General features: G+C 41.4%; 1 protein-coding gene across 2 annotated transcripts in view; it reads right to left on the bottom strand.

Annotated features, from left to right (window-relative positions):
• TESK2 (testis associated actin remodelling kinase 2) overlaps window positions 1-21,223 on the bottom strand; it is a 1,590,840-nt gene that overhangs the window by 189,872 nt on the left and 1,379,745 nt on the right. The gene's annotated exons all lie outside the window — the stretch shown is intronic.

Below are 21,223 nucleotides of genomic sequence, written 5' to 3'. Positions count from 1 at the left end.
TGCAACTTTTCCATTAGGTTTGGATCTGAGCTTGCTCTGTAGGTCCGGCACAAGTCTCCTGTAAGTAGTATGTATGCTGACTATAGTGACAGTGACTTCTGTCTGTCAATCTATGATGTGCTGGTGACCCTGAACTTTCTTGGTTAGAAATCTTTGAAGTCTCTCAAGTTGCTGCAGGTGCCTAGTAAGGCACATATCAAAGGGAGCACTGTATTCATTTACTGACCTGATGAAGGTTGAGTACAAGGGTGTTATGACTTCTTTCTCTCTTGAGGCACTGCCTTTGCTAATGAGGTGTGTGACACAGAATGCCTTCCTTACCACAGAAGACACATGGTGGTCAAAGTTTAGGTTACAGTCAACTTGCGTTCCCAAGTTTCTCACTACTGAGTTGTTACTTAGGGTATTATTTATAGGATAGTCTGCAGGGATATCAGTTTTACCGAAGGGGAAGATGATGCATTTTTTAGCACTGATGGAGTCCGTGGCTTTGACACCATTCACTGGTCTGTGTAAGTCCCTTGAAGTATATTGACACTGTTTGGGGATTCAACGATTGCACCTGATTTGCAGTTGTCAGTAAACTTGGTCCGCCACAGCCCCTCTGTTTTGGCCAGAACATCTGAGAAGTATATTCCAAACAATAGGGACCCAAGTGTGTGAAACCCCACTGGTAACAGGTCTGCTGGTTGAGGTAAAGTCCCCAACTTTGATAGGGTGTGATCTGTCAGTGAGCCAGTTAGCAGCCTGTCTGACAACTTAAGGGTTGATATTCAATTGGGCGAGTTTATCAATGATGCCCAAATGTGGGATTGTGTTGAAGGCCTTGGCTAAGTCCAGGTAGGCTTTATATACAGATTAGCCTTTGTCTATGGCTCTGGTGATGTTTCCAAAGATGTCCACCAGGTTTAACAGGCATGACCTGCCTTTGAAAAACCCAAACTATGTCGGATCAAGGATTTGTAGATCACCTATTTCCTTATTTATAAGGTTCATGATGATTCGTTCAATGGCCTTACAGATAAGGGTGGTTAAGCTTAAGGTTTTACAGTTCCTTTGCTGTACCTCTTTTATGAAGGATGATGACTGTTGCTGTTTTCCATTCAGCAGGGACAAAGGGACAAAACCAGTACTCAGGTTGTGATTGAAGAGAGTACCTAATGGAGTTGCTAACTCATGTTTTAGAAAATTTAAAATGCACCCTGGGATGCCATCTGGTCCTACAGAGGCTGTGTTTTTGGCCTTGGAGACAGCATTAATGATTTGCTCTTCGAAGATGCACGATGGGGGAGTTGTAGAGGGAATGCTTTGCGGAATGTTTGGAGGGGACAGGGGGTGAAATTTTTCACCAAACCTGTAGGCTAATAGGTTAGCTGCTTTTGCAGGATCAGTGTGTGTGATTGACATCCACAGCTAGTTCAGCACACGTCTGGGTCCTACCTTTTAGGTTATGGATATAGCTGAAGAATGCCTTATGGTTATCCTTAGCTATGGTTGCTACAGTTTTTTGAAGTTGCCCTTAGAGGATTTTACAAGTTGTCTTATTTGTTTGTTCAAGCACAGGAGGGTATTCTTCCAGTGCTGGGACCTCTTTTTTTTATACTTAGCAACTTCCTCTTGTTGTATAACTTATAAATGTTAGATGTCCAACAGGGAGGCTTGCTTTTTCTTGAGGATCTTGTTTTGATCCTATCAGGTACTGCTGTGTCAATACATTTGTGTAAGTGTTTGTACAGGGCATTTGAGTATACCTTAGTATAGTTGTCAATGCCATCTGTGGGAACAGGAGCTTGGAAATTATTTAAGGCATCCCTTAGGAGGGTGTATTCAGCTTTGGTGAAATTGTTTAGCCTGATTTCACCTAAGAGGGGGGTTCAGGTGTTATAGCTACTTCAATTGTGACCGATTTGTGAACAGATTTAACCAGTAAGGGTCCTATACTTGTGGTGGTGCAATGGTCACCCATGTTGGTGAGGACAGGTTCAGAATATCTGAGCCCCTTGTGGGGTTGCATAGTGTTTGTTCCAGGGCATTACTGGTGAAGTCCAGGAACCTTTGTGCTAGCAAGTTGGCACTCGTATAAGTTTCCCAGTCAATGGAGAGAGAGTTAAAAACTCCCATGACTAGAGTGTTTGGTTGTAATTAAATTGACTCAAGTATGTCCAAATAAGCAGCATGGGTATATTGGGTCATTGAAGGGGGCCTATAGCTAATGATGACTTGAGGGGGGGGGGGTGTCTTATCCACAGTTAGTTGAACCTGGAGTAACTCCATGGAGTTTTCCTGTCTAACCAGTCTAGAGGTGTAGTTATCTTTGATGAAGACATATTCTCCTCCTCCTCTGATTTTCACACTTTCAGTCTGTGGTCTGAAAGTGTGGAAGGCACTGTAGCCTTGCAAGACTGAGGTACTCCCTGCGGCCCTGAACCAAGTTTCTGTGATTCCACAGATGTCAACATCCTCCAGAGAGAGGAGTGCTTCCACAGAATGCAGTTTCCGATTTAAAGTCCTAGCGTTTAGCAGTACAACTTTTAATTTATCTGTGAGTGATATTTTCACATTGGAAATTTTGTTCTTGAGACCTTGCCTAAAAAAGGCACTATGGGGAAGGCAACCGCCTTAGTAACCAAAAGACTAGAGATGATAGGTGAAGATCTCTGGCAGAGCAGCATGGTCTATCAACCATGTCATATCAGGCTGACAGGAGCTGGATCCCCTTGGAATGACACCAGAAACTAATGTTGAAGTCAATAATTTTTTTCTGTTTATATTGTGGTATCATCCTCAGTGAGGGTACAATGCTGCTCAAGGCTAGGGACATACCTGCCTGGGACACACATTCATAGAGTTCAATCATGTCTCTCTTTATACAGCCCAGTGATGTATGTCTCAAGTCATTCACACCAACATGAACTGTGATGGAATCATAATGGTGCCTGTTGTTGACAGACTTGAGTGCACGTGTGATCTGATGGCTCCTGGACCCGACAAGACAGCTGACTGTAACCTTCTCCCTGTCCAACCTGGTGAGTAGGACGTCTGTGTGTCTCACAATGGAGTTACTTATGACAAATAAAATGGTTTAGATGTGCCTTGCTTTAGAGGCTTATTCGGTGAGACACTGGTGCTTGTATGTGTGTGTGTATTGAGTGCTGTAGATGATGTATTAGGTGTAGCATGTATGTGTGTGGAAAGCCTCTGGTGCTTAGGTAATTTTCTGGTGAGTACCTCAGTGTATGATGGTTTGTGTGTTGAGTGCATGGTTTGCGGACAAGGTGTAGTATGTGAGATGACAACCTGTTCAGTGTTACTGTTCTGTGCATGTGAGAGCAAGGATTCCAGACTCTTAGTGTAGCTGCATCTCTCACAAATTGTATTTGTGTGATTTAGGAGCAGATGGTTGTCAGTGTACATGAGGCAGTTGCAACACTGCCTCAGGATACCCATGTCAATCAGGCTGGTACGAGAAAATGGAAGGAAACTGACAATCCATAATGCTAGGTTAAATCCTGTTTTCACAGTGGGGAGAGAAAATGGAGGGGTTGTGTTATAAATGTGTGCTCTAAATAGGTTCTGTACTAATGAGGTACTCTATAAAGGGTCTATACTAGTGGGGGTTCTCTAAATGGTACAAGACTATTATAGATTTGGTGGCTCTGGGACTATTTAAGGGGCAAAAGCGCAGCTGAGGTACTCTCTGAGCAGCTAGGTGCAATTTAAGGACTTCTTGGGTGGATCACAGGCAGGTACTAAGGGAAAATGTATCTACTGAAGTTTTTGCGTCTATAACCACCAATGGTTACTCCCACTGAGCTGTAGTGCACGATGATGTACTGAGGTGCGCTAAGCATAAACAGATGAATATAATATAGCAGAGTAGTGGCTGGTCACCTAACTTTGTGGACCTGTGTTAAAATAAGCTCAAAAGCGCAGCCTACGTATCAAAAGTCAGCAAACTAATAAACAATTTAATCAATATAAAAGCTCAAAACTGAGCCCTGTGCCAACAACCTTCAATCAGATGATTTCCAACTCCACTCTCCTGCCGCAAGGGTGCAAGGGGGTCCTCTCCAACAAAAGATAGCTTGGTTTAGTGCTCAATTTAATAAACAGAACCAGATTCAGCAGGTCTGAATCTAGGCTATGCTACAGCAAAGTGCAACAAATCTGCAAGATATAGAAAAAATACAGTTTAAAAGTGCAAAACACAGTATAAAATTGACTTGTGGTTAGCAGACTGCAACAGATTCTTTGGACTGCACATATGAATACAGCAGAGCAGTAGCTGGTTGCCTATCACTTCGGTGATCAAAGGTGACGTGTAAAATCACACTTCAGTAATTCACATACCTCTTACAAGATACAAAATTAATACAACACAGAAAATTGAATCTCTCTTCAATGTTCTTTATCACTTAATCATGAGCCAAAAACAAATAAAATGATCAGATACATAAAAAGATACTAAATTCCAAGACAGCTGCTGACTACCACGTTAACCTGAGCCCTGCCAGGGAGGGAAAGTGATCAGTAAAACTGTGGTACACAAATACTCTGCAGAGGTTCAGTGGAAAGCAGACCACTGAACCTCTGCAGAGTATTTGTGTGCCACAGTTTTACTGATCACTTTAAACTTTTTCTCTCTCTCTCTTTTTTCCCCCTTAGGTGACATCCAGGCAGTTTTTTTCACAGTTGCAGACTCTCCATTTCCCTCCCTGGCAGGAAGATTTGCAGTTTGCAAATTAAGTGCAAAATATGAGTGCTAGTAACTTTGAAGGAAAGATATCTCAAATACACTCAAAGTTACTCAGAATAAATGGGACATTAGAGAAACAGAATCAAATAAGCAAAGAGTGGAAAAAAAGAGAAGGCATTAAATAACCACTCCAATAATCTGATTAGACTACAAAAATCAGAAACTGAATTAAAGGACAACCTTGAAAGAAAATTAGGCTGCCCAACACTTAATATTTAAAAATAGTGGATTTGGAGGACTGAGCAAGGAGAGAAAATCAGATTTATAGCCATCCCTGAGAAACCGGAAATGGCAGATTGTGTAAGTTTAATGAAGACTCAAATTAGTAACTGGAGTTCCACAACAGGACATATTAATTGACAGTACACATTTTCTTTAAGTACCAGAGTACTAAGAAAGCAAATGAGACCCATAACTGTTAAGATGTAAACCTACCAGCAAAAGTTGTTGCTATTAACAAAAAAAAATGTGGCAGACAGGTAAAGTGCTAAAAGTTGGAAACACTAAAGGGTTTGTTGACATGTTACATACCAGACAGAGAATGAATAAACTTATTCCATTTATAACAGAATGCCATCAAGCTGCATTAAGATTTAAATTGTTATATTCTACAATATTCAGGGTTTTTGTCCCAGGTGGCTCAAAGACATTTATGGAGGGAGAGTAGACAACAGATGTGATCAGTTTAGCCAGCAACAGGTGAGCAAGCAAGAAGATGGGGATACTGTTCTAAGTATGTCTAAAAGAAAGGAAAATCAGACACACAGGATACTACCCTTAAGGAAGACAGAAGGCAGCCCAGGAATTGGCAAAAAACAAACTAAGAGAGCTGGACTGAATCAGGTATTGGTGGAGACAGAAGAGTTTTCAGAACAGGACTAAAAATCAAATGGATTTTTAACTACATAGAGGAACTGCAAAGTATTAACCCCACTTGGGAAGGTGTATGTTGATTGCAGGACTGTTAAAATGCAGGATACTTTTGAAATAAAGTTGGGAAAATACACTATGCTCACTACAATGAAAGATTTAAAATAAGTAACTCTGCTGTGGACTACTATGGCATGGAACACAGGATAACACTAAAAAAGAGAAAAAAAATAAAAGTGTACATAACAGTATTATTCTACAATTGATTAGGTTGTTAAACAAGCTTAACATATTATGACAGTTATAAATGCAACTTTTCTGATGGAAGTGATGCACTGATACAGGTTTAGCTTTTTTATGGATGCTATGCGATGTGCTATATTGAAAAAGTGAAGTAAACAATTAACAACTGAACTGATGTTGTTGTTCTTTCAGCTTTTCCCAGTTAGGGGTCGCCACAGAGGAACTCCGGTCCGCTAATGATTGGCAGATTTTTATGGTGCCAAGGTGCCAGCTCGATGCCCAACCTTCAACGAAAGCACGCCCATTCTAGGCGTGTCTTTCGAACGCCACTCGACCGTGGGGACGACATGCAGACTCCACACACAAGGCGCTCCAGCTGAGAATCAAACGGGAGGACCTCTTGCTGTGAGGCGACAATGCTACCGCTGCACCACCGCGGCTTATAACAACAGAACTGATACAAAGTATAAATAAGTATTATAAAGTACATTTGTTATCTTTTTTTTTTTTTTTTTTTTTTGCAGCAGCTGAAGGGAGGAAGGTTGCCTGGAGAAACAATGATAAGCAGTCAGTCCACAGACAAAACAGTTTAACGTATCCTTTTAACGATATTAGATTATATAATAAGAATGGGTTTTCTGCAGAGAAGAGGCTTAGTTTAAGATGCACATATTTGATAAAAAAAGCCTTATGGGAATGCCTATAAGCTTATCAACTTTTCCCCCAGTAGTCTGTGTTTCAGCTAGGAGAGAACAGAGGCACCAGGTACAAGGTGGATTTTGCGTATTAACTGCAGCTATGATGCTTCAAGCAGATTTTGAATGACCTGGTAGGCAAATACCTTCAGGTAATGGAAGCAATCCATTGGGGTTATCCAAACTACAAATCTGGTGACTTTTTTGAATGGAACTAAACCAGCTGATGAAGGTTAGTATTAAAGGTCAATACACTGAACTCTAGTGATGCTTGCAAATTGAGTGGTTGCAATACCGGTACTTGGAAAATAAAACTAAAAGAAATGTGTTACAAATAAGCAGACAGTAGTGTGGATTGGTACTGGAATGCTGGGTGTTCGACAGAACAGTACGCATGGGGAGGTAAATATTAAATTACGGTAGTTAGCAAGTTGGTTTTCTTTACCTGGCATGCAGGAAACATTAAATGAATTAGCAGAATAAACCTAAAGTTTAGGTTGAGAAATGTCCACATAGTTGGTTATCCAGCTGCAGCAACTGCACTGAAGAGAAAGGACTTTATTTTATAAATATTTACTTGTATATAGTTTACTGTTTCTTGTATGTTTTAGGTACTGGGATAGGGTTGTAGTATTTTATATAATGTGACAAGGTACAGCATGTGTCAAATAATTATTGTTGGAATGTTATAAATAGAAGGAAACTCTTAATACTCTACTGATGTAGGTAAACAATTTTAAAGGGAATATGTACTAGAAAGTAGGCATGCTACACCAAAGTAATTAAGAATTCTATATTGCAATGGCTGCACTATATTTTAGCATGGAATAGAAGTGGCCAGCTTATGTTCTAGAGGCCACTAAAACCTTTACCAGTACTGGTCTTTCACTTAGGAGCCCCAGCTCCTTTCTCTTTGCATATACTCTGATATCAATTCTTGACATGGAAGACAATCAACAGTCTGCAGTCCAAATGAATTCTTGGCTCTTCCTATTCTATTACCTTTCCCTTTCTAATTATTTGCTCCTAATACCATGATTAATTTGCCAGCATTCTCTAGTAAATTCCTGCACCCCTAATTGCAGTCATCCCTATTGACAGAATCTTCTTTCTCCATTCCTGTGCTGGCTTAATTCATAAAATACTTTCTGCTACTTTGCAAATAATATTCTGTATGGTTACTATTATTCTCCTTAAGGATTTGCATCCAAAATTCCAGTCTCTCCTTATTTCTTGAGCTTTCCCCAGTTTCTTCATCCTTTTCCACTCTGAATTATAGCTTTCTTCTTGTGCTATGTATAACAACCTTAATTGTGTAGCTCTGAAATACCCCATTCAAATCGGGTAATCCCAAACCACCTTGTTCTATTGGAAGGATCAACTTATCCCACTAGACTTTTGCTCTCTACCCCTCTCAGATAAAATCCTTCAACTCTCTATTAATTGCTATCCACATCTCTTCTAGTTGATAAAAATACACCTGACCTTTGAAAAAAAAAAATAATAAAGACATGCATCCCACTATATGCTAACTTGCTTTTGTTTGTATAGGAAAAAAGCCATGTTTTCAACTGTGATTTTTTTTTTAAGTACGTCAAATTGTATCTCAGATTCCTGAATGACATATTTGTCTTATGGGAAGGTTTTGAGAGTTGTATCGATGAATTTTTGGCATATTTGACACTTTTCCAGTTGTCATGTATTATCTCAGAAAAATAGTTGAGTGAAAGCTTAATGTATCAGGGTAGTGAGAATGACATCAAATATTGAGAACAAATGTTCTGAATTAGACAAGAGTAGCTAACATGTCTATAACCAGGGGCTATACACAGGATTTGGTAAAAGGAGTAAGTAATTAGGTCTTATGTGAATGGGGTTTTAAATATAAAAACAAAGTTATTTCTTACTATAATGTTCCATCTGTGTTGTAGATCGTTACTCATTCATTACTGTTAGGACTTCAGTTCCATCCTTGGAACCGACACGGCTGAGATGTACCCATAGTGCCCCTCTCAGAGTCTCTTCAGATCGAGTTTACCCGCAATTATAGTATACAAGTAATAAAAGTGACAGTAGGAGGCTCTGTCTGAGCAAATACCTTAACTAATAAGGAAATCCTGAAGTCCACAAGGAGTCCAGGCAGGGGGAAGGAGGGTGGGAAGTAATGAATGAATAAAGATCTACAACACAGATGGAATGTTATGGTAAGTCATAACTTCTTTATCCGATGTTGTAAATCCTTACTCACTCTTTACTGTTAGGACAGAGTCCACAGCTACTTGAGTCTTGGGTGGCCCTAAGGAAGGACATTCCTGAACACCATAGAACCAAAAGATGCTTGTCTCCTGGAGGCCAAATCCAATTTGTAATGAGTGATAAAGATATGAGGTCTTGCCCAAGTGCCTGCTGCACAGATATCATCCATAGAGGCTCTGCAATGAAAGGCCACTGAAGTAGCCATCGATCTAGTAGAGTGAGCCTTTATTCTGGAAGGTAAAGACACTTTGTTTTGATGGTAGATGAAAGTAATGGCGCTTCTGAGCCAAGAAGATAAAGTAATTCTGGAGACAGGCCTACCCAGTCTGGGTCCTGCAAAGGCCACAAACACTTGATCCATTTTTCTGAAAGATTTAGTTTTGTCCAAGTAGAAACGAAGTTGCCTATGAACATCAAGGGTATGCAGAAGGTATTCCCTTCTATTTGAATGATGAGGGAAGAAAACCGGTAGGTCAATAGACTGATTAATGAAAAACCCAGAAATGACTTTGGGCAAAAAGGAAGGGTCAGTACGTAGGGACACTCTTTCCCTATGAAAAATCAAGTAAGGTCTCTTGAAACTCAAGGCCTGCAACTCGGATACTCTTCTTGCTGAGGTAAGGCCTACTAGAAGTAGAGTTTTCCAAGACAAAAACTTCTTATCACATGAGTTGAAAGGCTCGAAAGGAGGACTTGTTAACGACTGAAGCACCAATGTCAAGTCCCAAAGTCCCAAGGCTCTAAGGAGGCTTGACAGGAGGTTTAATATGTAATACTGCTTTCATGAAGGTTTTGCACAGTTGGTGTAACATAACAGATGAATTGTCAATTCCATTGTGAAAATTTGCAATAGCTGCTAAATGCATTGTAATCAACGATGCTGAAGCTCCTGTGTGCAACAGGATAGTGAGATCTTGTAGGATCTTCTAAATAGGCATGGAAAAGGGGTCTATGTTTTGTTCTTAGGCCCATCTAGAGAACCTAGTCTACTTACCACAATAAATTTTCGTGGTGGAAGGTTTGTGTGAAGCCAGAAGAATCTCGCGAACGGGATGAAATATCAGGTAACCTGGCAATCATTGGAAGTGGAGAAACCAAGCTGTGAGCTTGAAGCTGTGGAGAATGGGGTGAAATCAGTCTCTGAGGACGAGACAGCAGACCTTGGGATTGATCCAGGATACACGGGCTGTCAATCAGGTGAGGCCATAGGAAAGGGAACCAGACTTGATGGGGGCAATGAGGATCACTCTGCTTCTCAACCTTTGAGCTTTCTGGAGAAATTTTGGAATGAGAGGAAACAGGGGAAAGGCATACAGCAGACCCAGGGGCCAATCGTGCATTAGAGCATCCCTCGGTGACTCCCCTGAGGGGGATCAGGGCAAAATAGCTTCTGCACTTGTTGTTTAGGGGAGAAGCAAACAGGTTGCAGCAAGGCCTGCCCCAATGGCAGAAGATCTGATCTGCTGTTATAGGACTGAGGGACCACTCATGAGGCATCAAAATGTTCCTGCTCAGATTGTCGGCAATAAGATTGGATGTGCGTTGCTATGAAAAAGCGGTTGGAAACAATTGCCCAGTGCCAAATTCTCATGGCCTCTCGACACAGGGGCTAAGACCTGGTTCCGCCTTGTTTGTTGATGTACCAGACGACTGACATGTTGTCCGACTGAATTGCAATGGTCCCAGAAAGAAGGGATGTCTGTAACGCTTGCAACGCTAAGAGAACTCCCCTTAATTCCAGGACATTTATGTGCAAATTGGCCTCCATGGTGACCAGGTGCCTTGGACTGTCTTCCACTGGAAATGCTCCCCTACCCTAACAGGGAAGCGTCCGTGGTCACTGTGGCCCTGGGCTGAGGAAGGCAGAATGGTTGACACCAAAGATTTGATTCTGGCTTCATCCACCAAAGCATTTCTTTCTTGCAAAGGTTTGTAAGGCATACCATGTGGTCGAGTGGGTGGGTTAAGATCAACCATTGTGATGAGAGGAGCCACTGTACTAGTCTCATGTGCAATCTTGCCAGTAGAACTAAGGTAATGGTTGCTGCCACAGATCTCAATAGCTGTAGTACAAGGTGTGCCGGTACAAATGTCTGTGGAAGAAGGACTTGAATCTGGTTTCTTATTTTTGAGAACCTGTGAGAAGGAAGGGAAGTTTGACAGGACATTGCGTCGAAGATCACTCCAATGAATTCCAGTGCTTTTGTTGGAGACATTTGTGATTTGTCCATGTTGCTCATGATACCTAGGTGAAGAGAAAGGTCTTGAGTGTTAAGAGAGAGACTGAGAACGAAAAGATTCCTGGTCATGGCAGTAAGGAGCCAATTGTCTAAATAAGGAAACACCTGGAATCCTTGTAGTCGGAGATGAGGTACTACAATTGCCATACATTTGGTGAACACTCTGGGGTCTGTCAAGAGACCAAAGGGCAGTACCCTGAACTGATGGTGATTGGCTCACAACCGGAAGCAGAGAAAATCTCCAGGAGCATTTGTCTATCTTTAAGTGGCAATACGCGTCCTGGAGATCTACAGAGCACATCCAGTTGTCCTTCCCCAGAAATGGGAGGATGGACTGTACCATGACCATCCGGAATTTTTGAGGTTTTATGAGTTTGTTTAGTAAGCTGAGATCCAGGCTTGGTCTCCAGGTCCCCTGTCTTTTTTGGCACTAAAAAGAACCTAGAGTAAAACCCGGATCCTCTCTGGTCTGGTGGGACTGGCTGGATTACTCTTTTTCTTAGCAGCTTTTCGAATTCTAAGGCTCCAGCCTCCCTCTGATCGGGTTGGACACTGGGGATTCGTTTTACGGGTCTGGGATTAAGATCGAATGGGATACGAAAGCCTCTAGATATTATTCTCTGCACCCACGCATCTGTTGTTATGAGTTGCCAGGCCTGTAGGTGCAGGGAAAATCGACCCCCGACTGCTTCCAGAGGGAAGCAATAAGGCCGCTGTTCAGCAGCACTGGAAGGGTCGGCTGGAGAAGGAATCTCTGGAACCCTGGTTGTGCGGACCCCCTCTGCCCCGAAAGGGGCATCTTCCGAATGACTTGCCCCCTCTGCCTGGGGGGATTGCTCATCACGAGTATCACTAAAAAATCCTTGGGACTTCTTGAACCACAATTTTCCTCCTCTCTGGTTCCTGCAGTAGGATCTCTGGGGGGTGGAAAAACATATGCCCATGGCAGACAAGGTCTTTCCATCCTTCTTACTACGTGACAGTGTGTCTCTTACTTTGGGACCAAAATGGGAAAATTCATCAACAGGCGCGTTGACAAAGGAAGATTTAAAGGGGTCCACGAAGTCAAACAAATGCATCCAAGCATGCTGTCTCATGATGATGCCTGATGCGGCTACTCGAGCTGCCCCCTGGGTAGTGTGAGAGATCAAGCATCCAGGAGTTCAAGATGGATTCCAGGGTAGCTAGCTGAGAAGCAACAGTATCACGCACCGCTTCAGGCAGTACTCCCACCACAGAGGCAGACATTTCTGAGATTAGGTCTGTTTGGAGGAGAGTAGTGTGTGCCAGATAATTCAGCGACCAAATGGCAAAGGGCGCTGAAGTGTAGGCCCGCTTCCCCAATCTGTCCATAGACCGAGACTCCCTGTTCGGGGGATGAACAATGGAACTATCTTCTGCCAGTTCCCTCTTGGTGGCCGCCACCACGACCATGGAATCAACTACCAACTGCTTGGACCAATTGGGCTGGTCTTCAGGGGTGGATAAAATTTTATCTGGCCTCTGGGTAACAGGTTTTATGTTCGGGGCCTTCCAGGCATGCTGCACAATAAGTTTAATAAGCTCATCCACAGTTGGGGTCACCCAGGAAGTAGATGGCCGAGCAGGAAGGCCTGCAAAAAGACTGATTCCTCCGAAGGGATGGAAGGCTTCCAGTCTCCCCTCTGCTTGAGGATCTCGAGAATGTCTCCAAATGAGACGTATTCTGGGGGAGACTGTGGGGACCCTTCTCCCTCATCGCAATCAGTGTCTTCGGTGATGGATTCCTCAAGGGAATCAAGATGCTTCCTCTTGCAAATTTTCTTCCGGGGTGGCACCCAGTGGGATCTTCTGAGGAGGACTCCGGAGGAAGGGTTCCCTTCAAGGGAAGGTCTTGCAGCTCCTGTGCTCGGAATCCCAGAGTACGGGGTTGGGGCAGCTGCATGCTAGGGGGGTTTTCTGGTGTCAATGCCAATGGTGCCAACTGCGAGTCTGTTGAGGCAAGGACCCTCTCCATCACCTGGAAAGCAGGCCTGCCCAAGGAGGGGTGGGAACCCGGAACTGAGGACAACCTCAGAACCAAGGTCACACCCCGCCCTGAGGAGCCCACCTCCAGGTGAGGAGCTCAGAGAGGACTGGTAAGCTGCCTGGAGAGCTGTGGCCATTGACGGCACCACTGAAAAAATAGGCACCAAACTAGGAGCCATGGTGCCGATGGTCCAATCACTGCTCTGAGAGTGCACCAGTTCCAACGGAGCCGTTGCACCAAGAGTAACCGGTGCCAACAGGGAAGCCTCTACTGTCAGAGCCGAAAACAGAATGCACCGGGATGGCCATCGGTACCAAAGTCTCTGTGACCTGGGAGGAGGCCAGAGGAGGATATACAGGTGAATATGTTGTGAGAGCTTCCATTCCAAGAGGGAAGGAAGACCTAGCATTGGTGGGTAATCCTCTAGCTGCCAAAAGCTGGTCCAAAACTCTCACTACATCTTGTTCTGAAAGACTCCTGGTGGATCTGAAGGAAGCTGCCGATGGAGATTCTGGTCTCTCAAGAAATGGGCTAAATTGGTTTCTCAAAAAGGGGTCATAAGAGGGAGAATATCTGGTTCTGGGAAGTGCTCGACCTTCGGAACCGACGGTGTCAGTGGAGCCGTATAAGACATTGTCACCGGGGATGGTGCAGATGGAGGTACAGTAGTTGGAGCCCGTGTCAAAACCAAGGTCGGCACCGAGGGAGATGGTGCTGAAGCTGGTACAGTGGTTGGAGTCAGAATTAAGGGTGGCACCTAAGGAGAAGACATGGCGCCTGATGCCGAAGTAGTCTGCGCCGACAGTGCGGGAGAAGTCCGATGTCGACTCGGTTCCAAGGAGGACGGAGATGTAGGAACTGAGTAACTCCATTTCTCTTTATGTATGTTTTTCCTTATGCTTAGGAGGTGGTGAGACCTCTGTCCCAGAAAGAGCTTCTGAGAAGGGTGTTTTCAACATACCCTTCAAAATAAACTTGTTCTTACGTTCAGCCAACGTCCGGTTGCTGAAACTGGAACAAATATCACAAGATACATTAAAGTGGTCAACGCCCAAACAATAAAGACACCAGGCGTGACCATCTGAGTTGGGCATCTTATACCCGCACTTGTCACACTGTTTAAAACCTAGTTTTGCTTTATCAAGACATCATGGAAAGACTACACTACACTATAGTCCTAAATTTCAATTTAACCAACCAAAAACAACAGCAATTTTATAGAAGAAGAGGTTTTAACAGATATAAAAAGAGGAGTACCAACAATGGTACTAAGAAATACCACAAAGTGGTAGGGAAAGGGCCTACCAAAGGTAGGGGAGAGGGACAGTACCAACGATGGTATGAAAATAACTACCGAAGGTAGAGGGTAGGTTTTAGTAAGAAAGTATACAAGTTTAAAGGTGAAGAGATAATCTTAGGGAAAAACTGACTAGAAGAAGGTAACTATATTGATTAATCACAAAAAAACACTACACTTAGCTTGAGAAAAGGCTTGGCACGTCTGACGAGGAACGCAGCAAACGAGATCTGAAGAGACTATAAGGGGGCATTATTGGTAGGTCTTAGCCGACAGTTCTTGGCTGGCGCGAGCTTGGTAATGGCTGTGTCGGTTCCGAGGACGGAACCGAAGTCCTAACAGTAAGGAATGAATAAAGATTTACAACATCAGATCCTCTGTTAGGTGTAGGTCTGACTAATACAGTCAAGATTCAAGCCGCAGAAGTGAGAATTCTAAAGGTGGATTCGAGCAAGCTTTACTATTGCAATATAACAATGCTACTAGAGAAATTAATATTGTTAATAAGAATTGGAATATATTAACGGCAAATCCTATCATATACAAATTATAAGCACTGGAACCATATTTTATTTATTTACAAGACAGCTTATAACTTTAAAATTTATTTGAAATTAATCAGAATAATGACTGATTCCAACATAAAGTAGTATGGTTTAACCCATTGTGGATGCTGTAATCAATGTTCTTTTATTTTAGAAGGAGAAACTTTAACTTTGGATAATACATTAAACTCAAAAGTGTATTTGCAAAAAGGAAATTGTTCTACTAAAGGCGTACTTTACATAGCGAAATGCTCAGCATGTTCTGTTTCTTACGTGGGCAAGACTGAAAGTTGCTTACATAAAATAATTTATGAGCAGCTATATGACATGAATAAAAATGTTAATAATGCTTTACACAAACATGTTACATTGTGTTCCCCTTATTATAAAAATTTTCTTTTGCTATATTGGAACAGGTAAAAATAAGCCCACTTGGTGGTGAATGGGAAATTATACTGAAACATATAGAACTGTTGTGACAGCTCCAGTTAAATGCTAATGCAGCCCCATGTTTGAGTGAATTTATATCTATGCAACCATTACTGAAATTAAGATCTATGAAATTATAAATTATTTCAATATTAATGTTATTGTAGTGCTATTTATATAATTATTGTATGAAATTTAGGGTTTATTTTATGATGAGTAAATTTACTATCATTTAGAATCAATTAAAGGATAACACTTTAATTGGTTTGTGGTCACTATGAATTTGTATATAAAGAAGTGACGTTAACTGTGGGTTATAAGTCCCATCTGTAGAGACAAAAGCGCTAAATGTTTTACCATGTTTAGTGATATCACAATACATTTTTTTATTTTATGTATTCGGAAGTGGTTTCTTTGGAATCATGTTAGACCAATTTCTTTAGTGCTTACTTTAACTGTTATAAAACTAAAGGGACTAAACATTTTCACTTCTTATATTTTGCTATCCATATGCATAAAACAGAGCTTACTAATTTCTCAGTTTTTGTACTATCATTTGTTTAGTCTCTTCTCACATATCCTTAGTTGCCACAACAGAATCCTTTTTAATTCATACTCCTAAGAACTTCATTTTATCATGCTCCCATAAATATGGACATCGCTGACCCAATTTGTATGTTTTGTTCATAACTTACAGTTATTGTCTTGGTTTTACCTTCATTAATTTTGTATTAAAAAAAAAAACTTGAAACCTTCTTATAATGTTCCACAACACTGAAATGTCCTTTTCTGATTTTATCAGGTACAAAATATCATCTGCAAATACAGCCAGACTATCACATCAATTATATTCTTGGATTTCTGAGTCCCTTATTTTTTTTGCCAGTAGTTCTAAATATAAAGCAAATAAAGGGGAAAGAGGGCACTCCCCTGCATGGTTCCTCTACTCAAAAATAACTTATCAGACAGGAACCCCACCACTTTAACTTTTGCCTCCCCAATTCCTCAATACATCCTCCTAATCAACCCTATCATTTTATCAGGGAATGCAAATGCTTCCATTGTCCTACTCAAAATTCTAGCTTACTTTGTTGAATATTTGCCTGTATGAAGACCCACCAACAACAGCAGTATTTTATTACATTCTGCTTTTCTCTGCATCATCATTGTTTCATAATGCTTGTCAAATGTTTGCCTCCCCTTCACAAAGTCACACTGATCCATATCTATCATGTTTGGCATCACTTTGCTATTCTTTTAGCCATTATAGACATGGACACTTTATAATTGTGGTTAAGAAATGAAATGGGTCTTGTACAAAGCTGGATTTGATGACTCCTTACCATCTTTAGATATTACAGCCACCACAACTTTTTATCAGGATGTTGGTGCTTCTCCTCCTTTTGAAAAGCTGTTAAACATAACCTTCCAGACCATTATCACTTTCTTCCCTCCTAGTTTCCAAACTTCCACAGAAAAAAACATCCATTTCTGGAGACTGGTTTTGATCGGAATTCTTGAGCAAAGAAGTTGAAAGGTATGCTTAAGATATTTATTCTGTTGACTTCTCCCCCTTGAGATAACTCTCCTCCTTGGACCTCTATACTTTGTGTCAAACAGCAGACTCTAATCTCCTGACACTTTAAGGATACTTTGCTGACAGCCTATTTCCCTCTAGTATGTACTTTGCTGGCAGCCTATTTCCCCCTAGCACGTACTTTATTTCTGCTATATTTGCCTTTAGAAGGATATACACACTAAAAAGGGTCAAGCATTTCTCCAACAACACAGTATCACATTTCTTCATAGTCTCTCCCTCTTCAATATTTATAGGTGCTCCCCTACTTAGAAGAACAGCCACCTCTCTTTTCCTTAACCCTCCACACTGTGTATTAACCTTCCTTTCCACTACTTTTGAAAAAGAGAATTTGCAATTCATCCTTACTTAAACATATCTCCTTCAAAATAATTATCTGTGCATTACTCTTACATACATAGATCAACATTCTATGCGTAACTGCTTTAACATTCCACCGTAACATCTTTAAAGTCAGCCACACTTTAGTGTCTATAAACCTTAGGGATGTACTTGCCCGAATCACAGATTTGTCTTGTCTCTGACCGAACACTGAAGAGAAGGAAGAACAGGTCACCCTGGAGCCTCTTTTTTGACAAAGAATCTCTTCTTAAGCTCAAGCTCCTCCCATAGCCCACAATTTCCTGCTCTGAAAAGATACTCCAAAATGAGTAAAAATAGCTAACCATAATCCTAACAGCATCCAGAATACACATACATGCTGTGGATTTTAACTAAGAAAGGAACCCTAAGTGAAAAGACCAGGACTCAAGGATTCCTCCAGGTCCCCTGGAGTAACTTTTTTTTTGGATGGGGAGGTTGGATGGGATTATTCCAGTGCCTTGACAGAGACCAGACAAATACCATTCTGGTAAGCACATCTTGCATATTTGATCTGGTAATGTCTGAACACTAACAGAAGGACAGAGTTCCTAGCTAACCTTGGGCAGCCTACCACAGCAAACCATTGAGAATGGCAACTCCAAAGGAAGCTTTAGTCTGTAAGAGCGTGCTCAGACTATAATGATTTGTGAACTTATGCAAGGTTAACCATACAGCAGCTTCTACAATACATTTCTAAGAAAGAAGGCTGATGTAGCTTGAGCCCTGACAGAATGCGCTCTTGGTCTTATAATTAGGGTTTTTCTTTCTGAGTAGCAGCAACAGAAAATGCAATCACATAAACACTTAGCAGCTGTAATCTTGAACACTTTCTGGCCTTCCTTAACAGATGAAATGGAAATAAACTATTTACCCTTTCTAAATTCCTTTGCACAATATAAATAAAAATAAAGTTGTCTATGAACATCCAAACAACATAGTCAGTATTCCCTCTTATTTATATACTTAAGGAAGAAAACTTGCAGAGTAATGGACTGGCGCAAATTGGTATGTGGGGCTACCTTATGCAAAGGGTTTAGGATAGTTCTAAGTGCAATTCTGTCTGGATAGAAAGTGAAATATAGATATTGTGAGGACAAACCTTGAATCTCAGATACTCTTCTGTAAGAGATATGGGCTACCAGAGGGGTTGTCTTACGTGTCAAGAATTTTAAATCAATACAAGCTGCTGGTTTGAAGGGAAGCTTTTATAGCTTCTCTAGAAACACCTCTAGAACTACATTTAAAACCCAGGAGGGAGCAGGACTAGCCAAAGGGGGCCTGGAGTGGAATACTCCCTTCATAAAGGCTTTGCATGCTTTGTGTGACGACGACGGGAACCCAGAATTAAAATATGAAATAGCTGCCAGATGGACCCTGACTTAAGAACAGCTATCCCCTTTCTGAAAGATATGGGCCAAAAAGGTAAGAACTTGAGATAGAGAAGCTGACATAGGGTCTACCCCCTTAGCTGAAGCCCAAAGGATAAACTTTTTCCATATGCCCTTACATATATTTTGAGAAGATGTTTTTTCAAGAGGCAGATAGCAAATAGATGACCTCATCAGGAAAGGATAGATCCCTGACCATCATTAGAAGTGGGCATACCATGCGGTCAAATGAAAGGAACGAATGTCAGGGTGAGGCAACCTGAATGGATGAAACAGCAGACTGGGGTGCTGTGGTAGGATAAGAGGTCTTCTCTTCAGATGAGGCCACAACAAATAGAACTATATCTGGCAGGGCTAGAATGAGGCTGTGAGAAGAACCTTTGCTTAGCATGTTTTGGCTTATTTTCTGGATAAATTTGTCAGCTTGACCTGTAAAATACTTTTTTCAGCATCCAGAGCTGTTAACATTAATATATTATTAACGCCCAATGCATTCCTTTGAACCGTAAGGGTTCTATCAATATTTTTAAAAGTTTGCCCACCTTCTATAAATCCTCACTTATCCAGGTCAATTATTCTGAACAATGTGTGTGCCATTCTTTTTGGCCAGGATTGTCAAACACTTTGCAATTACAATTCAGAATCAAACCTGTATGACCCCAGAACAAGGAGATCTTTCCCCTACATCACTACTGCTTCTTTCCAAGTCAAAGGCACATCTTCAGCCAGGAAAAATATTATTAAAAAGCACTAGCTGGGGTAATTGCGGTGGTGGTGCTGCGGTAGCGTTGTCGTCTCACAGTTAGACGTTGCCCGTTCGATTCTCAGTTAGAGCATCTTCTGTATGGCGATATGTGTAAATGGGTGTTCCTTCATTGAAGGTTGTGCGTTAGGCCCGCCAAGCCAGCACATAAAAATCTACTGCCAATCATTAGTGGACCGGAGTTCTGCTGTGGCAACCCCTAACCGGGAAAAGCCGAAAGACACAAGCAAACTAGCTGGGGTAAACGATCTGACACACAGACTCTGAAAGGAATGGAACTCATGCATGTTGCAAATGCAAAAATGACCCTAACACTGACTGGAATTCTTCCATCATCAAAAATGCCAATGTACAAAGAAGAGATGACTGCCTTTAACAATTCTTTAAGCAACTGGTATTACTCTAGGGGATCCAGTATGTCAGCATTGGATGAGATGCTTGACAACCACACTTCCTTTATCAAGGATAGTTTGCACCTGTCATTCCAAGGTTTCTGCATAATGGCAAAAGATTTAGCTGATACACTGTTCCTTTTTTAAACAGGTTCCAGCTGATGGACCTCCCAATCTAACCACCAAAACAAATAAACCAAATGGCCACGTAAAGTCAGCTCTATTTAATGCTAGAAATATAAACAAACTGCCTGACCTTGAGGCCCTCCTGCATCTGGAGTACATCTGTGTATGTGTTGTTGCAGAAACTTGATTTATGTGCCCACAGAGCAAACCTTTATTACCTTTTGCAAATTGTGGTGGTGTACCCATATGTTACAAAACACATTATCTTAACAGAGATGAACCTTACAGATCCATAAGTGAAGCTTACAGAGACTCAAATCACACTAAAGACGAGCTATCATATCACAGCACATTAAAGGGCCCCCTCTAGGTCTCCAGAAAAATCACATAACATTCCTAAATATTCTTGATTCCTCATATGTAGGAAGATTGTTATCCTGGGTTATTTCTAACTACCTAATTTTTAACTGAGGGACTGGTGTCTCCTAAGTAGGGTACACACAAGAATTCTTAGACTCTATAAACGAGAACTCTCTGGACCAGACTGTCAATTAAACACAACAGAGCAGAATATATCTGACCTAGTCATAAAAGACTTGGTAACTGCACATACCATCTCCAAGGTAGCCTCCTGTCACTGGTCAACTCAGACAAAAAATTAGCAGAGTTATCAAAATGTTTACTGAAGAATTAAATATGCCATGGTTAGTGGTAGATGAAGCTCAATTATTAACAGTTAGGATATGAGGAGATGAGATAAAAATGGTGATGTACAACTACTCTAAATGTAAGTCTCCAGGAACAGATGGCCGTTTGGAAGCTATGAGGGAAGAAAGTGATAAAAGATCTGGAAGGTTTTCTTTAATAGTATTTTAAAAGCAGAAGCACCAACATCCTGAAAGAAAGTTGTGGTGGCTGTAATACTTAAAGATGGGAAGGACCCATCAGATCCAGATTCATATATGCTCATTTTTGATTTTAAACCATGATTATAAAGTTTTTATGTCTACAATGGCTAAAAGAACAGCAAAGACTATATCAAAACTGATAGATATGGATCAATGTAGTTTTCTGGAGGGGAGGCAAACATTTGACAACATTAACAGAACAATGATGATCCAGAGGGAAGCAAAAAGTAAGGAACTGCCAGCGTTGTTGGTGGGTCTTGATGCACAGAAAGCATTTGAAAGAGTAATCTGGGATTTTATGAGTACGGCAATGGAAGCATTTGCATTCCCTGACACAATAATGTTAA

This window comes from Protopterus annectens, chromosome 8.part0, assembly GCF_019279795.1.
Source record: "Protopterus annectens isolate FY-2018-M chromosome 8.part0, PAN1.0, whole genome shotgun sequence".
Taxonomy (NCBI): Eukaryota; Metazoa; Chordata; order Ceratodontiformes; family Protopteridae; genus Protopterus; species Protopterus annectens.
Note: the sequence above shows the minus strand (reverse complement) of the source record. Positions and strands in the feature narration are given on the sequence as shown.